Genomic DNA, 11,935 nt, shown 5'->3' on the forward strand with positions numbered 1-11,935 from the left:
TTATGACAGTTCCCGAAGCCTCATAACCTGACTCCTGAGATTAGAATTCAAGCCTTCCACCACATTTCCTGCCTCTTGTACCTGACTTTCTTCACCCCTCTTTGTTTACTATCACAGTCTTCAAGCCAACCTGGCCTGCCATCCTCCTCAGGAAGGGTTTTTTCCTCTATTTCTGTTTAACATACTCTTCTTCTTCACCAATCTAGTGTATGTCTACTCTCCCTCAGAACCCCGCTCCAAACAGCCTTCCCCCACCCTTTTCATCAAGCGCCCCGTAACTTGGTCCCCTCATCTGTATCTTTAGTCTTACATTACCTTATATTCTTCTCCCTTTGACTGTTCCGTGGCCTCCTTTATATGTGAGTGTGTGTTGTTTGCCTTCCTCAAATAGAACCACACACTCCTAGAATAGCAATCCTGATTTCTGTTTCTAGTGTATCCCCATCTATGCCCATGTCCAGATAGCATTTTTCACCGGGTGATCCTGCAATAACTATTGCAGATCAACTCCTTCTAGCTACTGCCAAGGCTGGGCACATTTCTAGTGTGTTTCCCCACATCTGCGGGATGAAACCTACCCTGTCCCTCAACGTCCCTCCAACCACAGCCCAGGGCAGCCATCAGTTTGGTGGGTGAAAGAACACTGGTTCTTGCCAGTCCTGATATTGCTGGCAGAGGACGCAAGAATCCAAAGCTGTCTGCTAGGAACTTTTTCCTACACTAAAATTGCCTTTAAAAAATCTGCCCCCCTCCATCCCCCCAAAGAAAAAGAATTTAAATTCAAACAGCCTTTACCTGCATCCTCCCTCTCTCATTACCTCCCAGTTAGTGTTCAACGCCAATTGTCCATGAAATTCCACTGCTGCTGTTAATGAAATGAGGAACATAAGAAGTTTGTGAACAGGGAGTGTCCGTGCAAACCTCCACCTGTTTCCTTCCTCACTTCCTACTTTCTGCTACTGGCTTTCTCTGCCTTGACCTGCTCAGGTAGCCTCTAAATTGATCCTGGCTTTCTCTACTTCCCCAATATTAGAGGAGGAAAAGGCCCAGAGTGAAATCACTGCCATGGGGTTTCCCTCCTTGCCAACCATGTCTTGGAGAAAGCACCAGATTAAGAGTTGGGAGATCTAATTTTGACCTTGGCTCCATCACTGTCTAACCAGGGGACCTTGAGCTCTTAACTTCTCAGAGCTTCAATTTACCCTATTCAACATTGGGGCTGTTTTTACTTATTCTACCCATATCACAAAGTTGTCAGGATCAAGATGAAGTAATGCATCTAAAAGCACTTTGAAAAATAAATAAATCATACATTGCAAATAAAGACCTGCCTGCTATCAACAAATGGATTTCAACCTCGAATCTTTGGTGTGAAGCCTCACTAACAGCTTTCTCTTTCAGAATCTGGTTGTGGGTTCTGATTCTCCCCTGCAGTGCATTTATTCCAGAATCCAAAGACCAGGAACTGAAGCATCTTGTACCCCTGCAAGAGGTATCAAATAGTGGAGACTATTTGGGACTTCCCATTCCACTTCCCACACAGCTCCCCTTAGCTCCCTCCCCAGTGAACATCTCCATGTTCCTTATGTCAGTCTCTAAGAAGCATCTCTTGAGGAGTACAGCCAGGCCACTAAGCTGAGGCCCAGTGTGGACTCCCTCTGTCCAGTGCCAAGTGACCCTCATCTCAACACGGAGCCAGGAATTCATCCTAATGCTTGGTGCCAGGGCTGCATCCCAAAGCAGTGACATTCTCAGCACCTCCTCCTGGAATGGTGTCCCCCTGTGGTGGGAGGATGCCAGTAGCCCTTATTTGCAGAGCATCTTAGCTAAGCATATCTAAATGTTTATATAAATTTCCTTATTCCTGTTTCACAGAGAAAGGCAACTGAGGAACAGAGCAAAAATGGGATTTTCCCAGCTGTGAATGCTCCTACCATCTGCTGTTTCCCACAACCTAAGGTAGTTGTGGTACTCACCAAGAAATCGCAGCTTCACTTCTGGGGAATTCACAGTATGTCTACAATAAAGAGTTAGTTCGCACAGCCCCGGGGCCAGTCAGGCACCCTTCAGTTCATCCTCCTATGGCAGCCTAACTTCCAAGTGCTGCTGTCATGGTCTCCCATAACCTCCTCAGCCTTTTGTATCATCAGCAACTGGATGGCAGAGAGTTCCCCTTTCCTCCAAGACATCCCCACCACCTCCAGTTGTCCGGGTAGAACAGAGGACAATGTGGAGAAGGCTGAGCATCTCATCTCTAATAAGTAGCAGGTAGGATAAGTATGACACAGCAAGTTTCCTGTGGTTGCACCTTCAGCCTGGAGGGGTCAGAACCAGAAGGAAAACCAGAGCTGCCCTAAGAGGAACCAGACCCTGAGAGAATTAGTCCTCTGCTCAGCACAACTTCAGGGTTCCCCAGATCCTCTGTCTTCTCAGGGACCTAATTATACATCTAAAGATATGGCTAGTAGAAGATGATGGTGTTTAAATTTTCACCCTACCCTGTGGCTGTGATGTTAGGATAACTCTGAGGCTTCCAGGAAACTTGGGTTTTAGAGCTCGAGTTTTAAGGGAAGGGGTTCCTTGGCTGATGCATAGGCACGATCATTCTGGGCAGAGACCCTAGTTTGCATGTTCCTTCTGGGGAGACGGTGCATCCCTCCAGGCAGCCCCTTCTGCACTCCAAATCCCCACCTCAGTCATTTCCCCCCACAGGCTTGGTCTATCTTGGCCCAGTCCTGGCTCAGACCCCATCTCGGCAGCCGGAGCCTCTCCTTCCTGAGTTATTTACCTGCCGAGACAGTAAAAGCTTCATAATTAGCTGAGCAACAGCATGGAGGCTTTTATGAGCAGCCACTCCCCCCAGCACACTCTGGTGTCCGTAATTGAAATGACCCACGCCAGTGATTAGATTAGGGGGCTGAAGCAGCCCAGCAGGCTGCCCCACCCCCTCCCCATCCTGTCGGGTAGGTGATGTAGTTAAGTTTGCGCTTCATTTGGCTGAGGCCATAAAGCAGGAATTGCAGGGAGGCTTTCTGCAGGGGCTGCAAGGGACTGCTGGGCAGTGGGCGGGCTCTGTGGCAGGACCAGGGCTCCAGGTCTGGGTGGGGTGGGAGACTCTTGCTCCCCCTTCCCCTTACCCTCTCCGCCCTTTCCCCCAGCAAGCCTAGGGGGATTACCAGACCTAATCGGGGTCATGGGGACCAGAACTGCTTGCAGACAGCCAGTCCTGGCTTCGACCAGGACCTCATCACACGGTTCATCCTCTTGGGACCTCCCTACCTCCCTGCCCAATCTCAGCCTCTTAGCTCTCCTCCATTGCGCCTGCTTCTGACCCCAGTCCCGTCCTCCCACTGTCTTTCCTGACAACCAGCCCTTTGAGCACCAACCGTATTTGGCTAAGTTGTGCAATCGCTGAAGTTTGTCTGAGTTTCCTCTCTCCCTCCTCTTCCCCCCACCTACCCCAGGGCCCTAGGTCACCAAGCTGGCCAAGGGAACCTTCCCTGTGTGCTCTTCCCAAGTCTACCTTCCTGAACGCCATGCACAACAAATCCTTCCACTTGTGCCGATTCCCAGACACTCATTTAAAATGAATCCATCCCCAAGTGCAAACTGGTGAAATGGGTTTATGCCAAATTCTCAACGTGGGGTACATGTGCCCAGAAAGGGGCTCAGCAGGATGCCAGGCTTACTCAAATGGATGCCACCAGAATGAACACGGTTCTTCTCGAGCAATAGTTCTACTTAACAGTGTATTATTAGGAATGCCCTTTCCTTCTCTATGAACACAAATACTGATATATCATGGTGAATAAGCCAAAAATTAGAATTAAGATACAACTTTAGACTTTAAAGAAATTTCATCTGGAAGCTGGGGGCTATGTTCCCTCTGAGAATCCCAGCAGTATGCATGCATTCACTTTCTTCCGTTTTGTGGGGTAGTTTGCTGGAAATGGGCAATACAGCAAAAAAGATGAACTCTAAAGGCAAGAATGTTGACTATTATGGCAAGACTGCAGGAAAAGACATTTGAGGTAGGCAATACATCTGCAAGACACATTCATTCATGCATTTATTCACTCACCCACTCATTCAGGAGTAGTAGCAGACTTGAATGACTGCTCTGTGTCGGGGTCTTGCTGGGTGCAGGAATGCCACCTTGGACAGGATATTTAGCGGCTCTGATCTCAAGGAGGTTTTAATCCAGCAGAAGTGATATAGCAGGAAAAACACAGGGCTTGGGGTCAGAAACCTGTGTTAGAGTTCCACTACAGCAGAGTAACTCAGAGCTGACAGATTTCATCTCAGTGCAAACCTGATGGTTTGGCAGAGGCTGCTGAAGTGCTGCCTTGAGACAGATTTTGGAGTCACAGGTGGGCTCTGTGGGAACAAATGCTGTGATCAATTGGTGATGTCTGTCCCTGGTGTGAGAGAGCTGAGTAGGGATAAACCAGAGCTGAGATTTAGAGGACTTTGTCATGTGCCAAGCAGCGTGCCAAGGGAGAAGGTGAGTGGGGATAAGCCGGAACTGAGACTTAGAGGACTTTGTCATGTGCCAAGCAGTGTGCCAAGTGCTTTGGGTGGACTATTCTAGAACCACTAGATCATCAGCTCCAGGGAAGGAGGGAGTTTGATTTATTCACTGCTGTATTTCCAGTGCCAATAACAGTGCCGGGCATTCAAGCAATATGCCAACAGGTGCTGGATGAATTGGACTGGGTTCAAGCTCCAGCTCCACCATTTTTTAGCTATGTGACTTTGGGTAAGTCATTTAAACCTTGTGCCTCAGTTTCCTCATATCTAAAATGTGATTGATACTAAACCTCACTTATAGGGTTATTATGAGAATTAAGTGAGTTACAACATGTTAAACGCTGACAAAAGTGCCTGGCACATACCAAATACTTGAATATTAGTTACTATTATCGTTTGTGCTGACAACTCCATTTCACAAATAATAATCATCATTTACATGTGCCAGGCACTTTTCTAAGTGCTCTGTATATAATCTCATTGAATCCTCACAATAACTTGCCTGTTATTATTCCCATTTAAAAGACAGAGAAACCGAGGCACAGAGAGGGTACATAAATTGCCCAAAGAATACCAAGCTAGCAAATGACGAAGCTAGGATCCAAATGTAAGCCTCCTGGATCCAGACTGTATGCTCTTGGGCATTCAGCTATACTCGGGCACACTGACACCAGAGCTTGCCGCCTTGACCATTACTTGTTAAGAGTCTCTTATTTGCGAACTTTTTAAGTGGATATGAGAAGGGGCTAGAGTTAGAAGATGTGAATTGGAATCCCAACTCTTCCACTCATTAGGTTTGTGACTTTGGGCAAGTTACTTAATTATCTCAGAACCTCAGTTTTTTTTCATGGGTAAGTTGTAGGAAAGAGCTCTTTTGCAGAGGTGTTGTGAGGATTGAATGAGATAAGATTTATGAAGTGCTTAGCACAGTGCCTTGCTTTGGAAGCATTGAGAATAATAGCAATTATTGTTATTATTCACCATCTTACCATAGGTTCACACAGGTGGAAAAGTTCTGCACGCTCTGTACACTCAGTACACTCTGTACATTGTTACTCTAAGTGTGCTCCCTAGACAGGCAGTAGCAGCATCACCTGAGAACTTGTTTGAAATGCACCATCTCAGGCCCTCCTAGACCTGCTGAATCAGAATCTGCATTTTAACCAGATCCTCATTTGCATGTTACAGTGGGAGGACTGTGAAGGCAAAGGGTGATGCTGTGCACTCTGGGGGGCCCAGGGGCTGGGGGAGCTCAGGGTTAGCTCAGGGTCCATGGAGTCTGCCTCTGCTACGGGGTACCTGCCAATCATTGCCCTCCACTCCATAATCTACCCTCCCCGCAATCAGAGCCGTCAAACATTCAGTGCAGCTGGGCTGAAGAATTATAGACTGCAGGCAGATGGTGGAGATGGCTCTGTGTGTGCCATCCAAGGGGAGATGGGGGTGAAGGGACCGGCAGGCCCCTTCCACTGCCCTCCTTCTGACAGCAAACTCCCTCTTTCTGGAGAATGAGGCTGCCAGCACCAGCCATCAAGAGTCCCCTTCCCCACAGAGCCCACTAGCTGCCCTGGGCAAATCGTGGAGCCCTCCTGCCCGCTTCTGTCATGGCCCCCGGATCTCAAGGTATCCTCTGCCCAGTGCCCTCGGTTGTATGACTCCCTCTCCTTGAACGGGCTTGCTTCCGACACACATAGCCCTTTTGTTCCCCCAAACTCTCCTGTCTCCTCGGAGCTTGACACATCAGAGCCTCAGGCCAAAGTAGACTGAGCCTGGAGGGACCCGGCTTTAGTCACGCTTCCTGTATCTAATAGAAAGCCTGGCACAGAGTAGGGATCAGAAAGTTCTGCTGAAGGGACATTCATGCCAGTTTCCCTGAGAGGCAGCCAGCCAAGTCACAATGGGTGAAGTGCTTTGCGGCCATCTCAGCTCGAAGCAGTGGGGAGCTGGGGTGAAGGGGAGAGGAGAGAGGACTCCCAGGTGCCGAGTAGAGTAGGCCGCGCTGCTCTCACGGCTGATTCCCCTGCCTCCCCAGGGTGCTGGGAGGAGGCACCATTCAAGCGGTGCTGGCGACGCCTTGTCTTCCCATCCTGGTCCCCAAGGCTGCCAAGTGGCTGGCTTTCCCCGCCACCGTGTCTCAGCCATGGTCCCTGGGAGGAAGGAAAGCAAGCTCTCTGCATCTCCCAGGCCTGCCCCTGCTGATGATGTTTCAAACACCCATTAGGTTTTGTGGGGCGCAGCTCCCAGGGCCACAGGAGATGGGTCTAGGGCTGCACTCCAGGTCCTTCAGTCTCCCCAGGGCCTGAGGCTGGCCTTTCTTGCCACTCAGCCTGTCTCCCCTCACTCCCTGCCACCCTGAGCTTGACCCTGAGGCCACCTGGGAAAGCCCAGACTTGTCACTGTGCTTTTATAGGCCTGGGTGACCAATGAGGTGGGGGTCAACATCAACTCATCTGGACTCCCCTCCTCTGCCTCTTTGGGCAGTAGCGTGTATGTGTGTGTGTGTGTGTGTGTGTGTGTGTGTGTGTGGCGGGGAGGGGAGCAGAACTCAAAGTTGTGGGGGAATCTAGACCAGTTCATCCAAAGTTCTCATTTTGCAGATGAGAAAACTGAGGCAGAGAAAGGGTAACAATACACCCAAATGAATGATGATGATGTTGATACTGATAGCTACTCTTATGGAGCAATTATTATGTGTCATGCATTGTATAAGGACTTTCCATATTGCATCTAATTTAGTCCTCAGGACAACTTTACATGGTAGGATCAATTTACAGATTCAGAAATGGAGGCCCAGAAAGGTTAGGCAACTTGTCTAACATCACACAGTGAGTAGGTAAAAGAGTAGCATTTGAATTTAGAAGTATCCAACTTAATACCTAGTAGCTTTAGTATCTTCATCTGAAAAGAGAGGTGATGATAATAATTGTGCCAGTCCTGTCGTAGGGAGTTGTTGCAAAGTTAAATGAGTTCCTGTGAGGGTAGAAGCTACAAAGTTGAGGATGCAGTGTGTTTCCCTCAAGATTATACCCTGCTGGGAAAAAGGCCCCTCCCCAGGGCCCGTAAATTAGAAAATACATGCACTGCCTTGGGCTGGAATCCTGAGGCCCCCGTGTGCTCCCCAGCCCAGACTGAAGAGAAGCAGGTGGGACGGGGTCAGAAAAGGGACCGAGCAGCTGCAGGTTCAGTCAGGATGGGGGAGGTCCTGATGTAAGGCTAGAGGAAGCTGGCATTTTGGATGCTTTGGCAAGCCTGGCTGATCTGTGGAAGCAATGGAACTTGTTGGAGGGTGGGATGGAGGAGGCAGGTGCTTAAGACAGAGATTTTGTGCCAAGTACTGGAGGAATCCTTTTTCAAGGAAGATAAACAAAGTGGTGGGGAGAGGGTCCTACAGACCTAATACAAATCTGCTCCCGCACTTTAACGGCTTTATTTCCCTGGACAAGTTAAATGACTTCTTTGAGCCTCAGTTTATTCACCTATAAAATAGAGATAATGATGTTCAGCCCTTAGGATGAAGACTCTGCAAGTATATAGTACAGGACATATAGTAGTTGCACAAAAGTGCCATCCCCTTCTCCTTCCTCTTTCAGCACCTGCCAATCACTCCTAACTAGGTGACTCTGGGCAATTTACTTTAAATTAATAACAGTAATAACAACGACAGGAACCCCAACTTCCAATTACTGAGTATTCACTACCTGACAGACACAGCACTAAGAATCTTACTCGAATTATCTCATTGGATCCTTCCCCCAAACTCTATGAGATAGGTGCCATCCATCCATCCTACCAAGCCCCAGAGAGGTTGATTGACTCATCCAAGGCTGCCCAGCCAGAGAGTGGCAGAGCCGACATTTGAAACTGGTGAGTCAGGAGAGGTTGGGTTATGCTGTAGTGGTCTCCGAGACTTACAGCAGCATATGCATCAGCTCCAGCTATTGTCCATGTCCTCTCTCTGGGGTCCCAGCTGATGGAGCAGTGTTCCACTTAGACATTGTGATCACTGGCACAGAGAGAAAGAGAACCCATGAGGGTCTTGTCTGGCCTGGGAGACACACTGTTCCCTTCCGCTCACAACCACTGTCCCATCATCCCATGCAGCCCATTCGCCCACCATAGGGCCAGGAAGTGCCATCCTTCCACGTGCCAGGAGAGGGGAGAATGGGCTATTTGGAGAACAGCACTAATGGCTGCTGCATGCAGTTTCTAATCACCCTACTTTACTGATACCCACACTAGCCTGAGCCTCAGTTTCCTCATCTTTAAAGTGGAAATAATAATTCTGCCTTTCAGGTTTGTTGTGATTAAATGACCTAATTTATACACAAGGCCCAACACTGAATTGTAGCAAGCTGGGTTCATGTGTGAAGGTCAGGAATACTCTGAGGCTGGACACTAGAATGACAAGTCAAGGTTTGGAATTCGGAAGGCTCCCCATGGAGCAAGAGGACATGCTTTGGAAAGTGGTGTGGCCCTCTGTGCAATGAAATGGGCCTTCAGGGGAGCTAGAGGGGAAGGGAAGTTTCCAGGAGGACAATCAGTGACAACAGCAAATGTGCAAATGTGATTATGTCAGCAAATATGCACAGTGCCATGTACTTTCAGAGGACTCTTCATTTAGGACTAATTAAATGCTCAGAACCAGGAAGATGGAGGCAACTTTTTAGGAAGCTACTCCAGGCCAGTGAGACACGGTAGGGTCAAACTGCAGGGGTGGAAAGTTCCAGAGGAGAAAGAAGAGGAAGGCTCAACTCAGAACACTCCAGAGGAGGAGCACAAGGCTATTGGGGCAGAAATCACTCGGGATATTGTAGGCTCCCCTCCCCATCCTTGGTCTCTGAGCATCTGTGGATTTCTGTGATGTGAGAAAAAAGAACTGGGAAGGGTGCCGGCGGTCACGAAGTGGGCAGTGTTGTGGGATGGGTTATGTTAGTTTCCTGTTGCTGCTGTAACAGATTACCACAAACCCAGTGCTTAAACAACACAGATTTATTCTTTTATAGTTCTGGTGTTCAGAAGTCTGACATCAGTTTCACTGGGTTAAAGTCCAGGTGTTGTCAGGACGGGTTCCTTCTGGAGGGTGAGAAGGGAGGACCCGTTTCCTTGTCTTTCTCAGCTCCCGGTGCCTACCCACATTCCTAGGTTTGTTGCACCTTCCTCTGTCTTCAAAGCGCGTGACTCCAGTTCTGCTTCTGTCATCATGTGGCCTTCTCTTCTGTCTGTATCAGATCTCCCTCCACCTGCATCTTACAACAACACTTGTGATTGATTACCTTTCAGGCTCAGCCAGGTAACCCAGGTGTGCCAGTTTGGATGTATTATGTCCCCCAAAATGACATGTTCTTCATGAAATCTTGTGGGTCAGACGTATTAGTGTTGATTAGGTTGGAATCCTTTGATTGAGTGTTTCCATGGAGATGTGACTTACTCAACTGTGGGCGAGACCTTTGATAAGATAATTTCCATGGAGGTGTTACCCCACCCATTCTGGGTGGGTCTTAATTAAATCATTGGAGCCCTATAAAAAGAGTTCACAGACAGAACGAGCTCGGAGCAGCTGAAAGTGACATTTTGGAGAGAAGCCAAGAGAGATATTTTGAAGACGGCCATTGAAAGTAGACTTTTGCTAGTCCAGAGTTTGCCTGGGAGAAACTAAGAGAATACCTCCAGATGTCTGTAGAGAAACATCCTGGGAGAAAGCCATTTTGAAAAGCAACCTGGGAGCAAGCAGATGCCAGCCATGTGCCTTCCCAGCTAACAGAGGTTTTCCAGATGCTATTGGTCATCCTTCAGCAAAGGTATCCTATGATTGATGCCTTACCTTGGACATTTTATGGCCTGAAGACTGTAACTTTGTAACCAGATAAACCCCCTTTATAAAAGCAGCATTAGCAAACCGGAACACTGGGATCATTTCCCCATCTCAAAAGTCTTCACTTAATCACATCTGCAAATTCCCTTTTGCCATAGAAGGAAAACTTCACAGGTTCTGAGAATTTGGACCTGGGTAACTTTGGGGCCATCACTGACTTCCCACAGGGTAATGTCCTGGTATCTGAGACCAGTTGGGGAGCAAAAGGGTTGTGGCACCCATGAACCCAGCTCCACTCCATGGATCTTCCAATGGTGCCTGGAGTAGGGGGCACCCTCTGGGCCAGAGCTGTGGGTGGGACCTTGGGGGTGATCCCAGGAGAGCTGTGTATACTGTATCCTACAGTTGTATCCTACAGCCATGTGGCCAGGCCTAGCACACAGCACTTCAGAGCAGCAAAGACGTGTCATATAATCAATCTATTAACAACTCTGCACCCAACAACTATTGGGTCCTGTGAGAGATGATTCAGACCCAGAGCCCTACTGGGTTCTGTTAGTGGGATATCGGTTCAACAGAAATTCATTGCACTCCTACTATGTGACAGGCACTCAAAGCACACACAGATCCTGCCCTCGTGGAACTAATGTTCTATTGGTGGAGACAGACAATAAAGGATCAACATAAGTCAAAATGAGTCAATTGTGTCATGTGTTACAAGGGGATGGGACATAGAAGAAAAGAAAGTTAGGCCAGGGCAAGGGGGAGCAGGTGTGCAGGGGGTGGGACAGGCAGTTTAGGGTCCTAAAGACAGAAGCCAGGTGGGCCTCATTGAGAAGGAGAGATTTAGGCAGAGACTTGAAGGAGGTGAGGTGGGAGCTAAGTGGACATCTGGGGGTAGAACTCTAGGAAAAGGGAACAGGTAGAGCAGAGGCTCTGCAGCGGAGCACACCTGATATGTTTGGGCAACAGGAAGAAGGCCAGTGTGGCTGGAGTGGGAAGAATGATGGGGAGGGTCAGAGTAGGTGAGGCCAGAGAGGTAACTGGGCCCAGATCAGCTACGAGGTCCTCTTTGGAGCTCACCTGGTCAAAACCCAAAAAGGTAAGACAAGACTAAACAAAACAAGGCCTCTGAACACACTGGGGTGGGACTCTGGAAAAATGCTGAAAGAGAAGCTAGATCCCTTGGCCTTGTTTGAGTCACTTATCCTCTCTGAGATCCACTTTGCTCATGTACAGATTTAGCTTCTGGATGCTCTCCCTTGTTCATTCGTTCGATTGACTCCACCGATAAGGCACAGGCCCCGTGTGGCCAAGGGGAGTGACACACAGCCTCTGTCCTCCTAGTCCAGGGTCCTCCAGCTTTAAGACCCTGTGTCTCCATGTTGAAAGGATGGAGGGATTTGGGCCTATGGAAGGGAAAGGCCTGTGTAAGAACTTTAATGTCGAAAAGAAATTAGACTTACTCTGAATAGTCCCAAAGGATAGAAACCAGATCGTAGAAGTTTAGAGAAACAGAGTTGAGGATTCAAATCAGAAAGAATTCTCCAAAAATGAAATGCGCTGTCTTGAGAGATAGTGAGCTCTTCATCA

This window comes from Choloepus didactylus, chromosome 6 (assembly GCF_015220235.1).
Source record: "Choloepus didactylus isolate mChoDid1 chromosome 6, mChoDid1.pri, whole genome shotgun sequence".
NCBI lineage: Eukaryota > Metazoa > Chordata > Mammalia > Pilosa > Megalonychidae > Choloepus > Choloepus didactylus.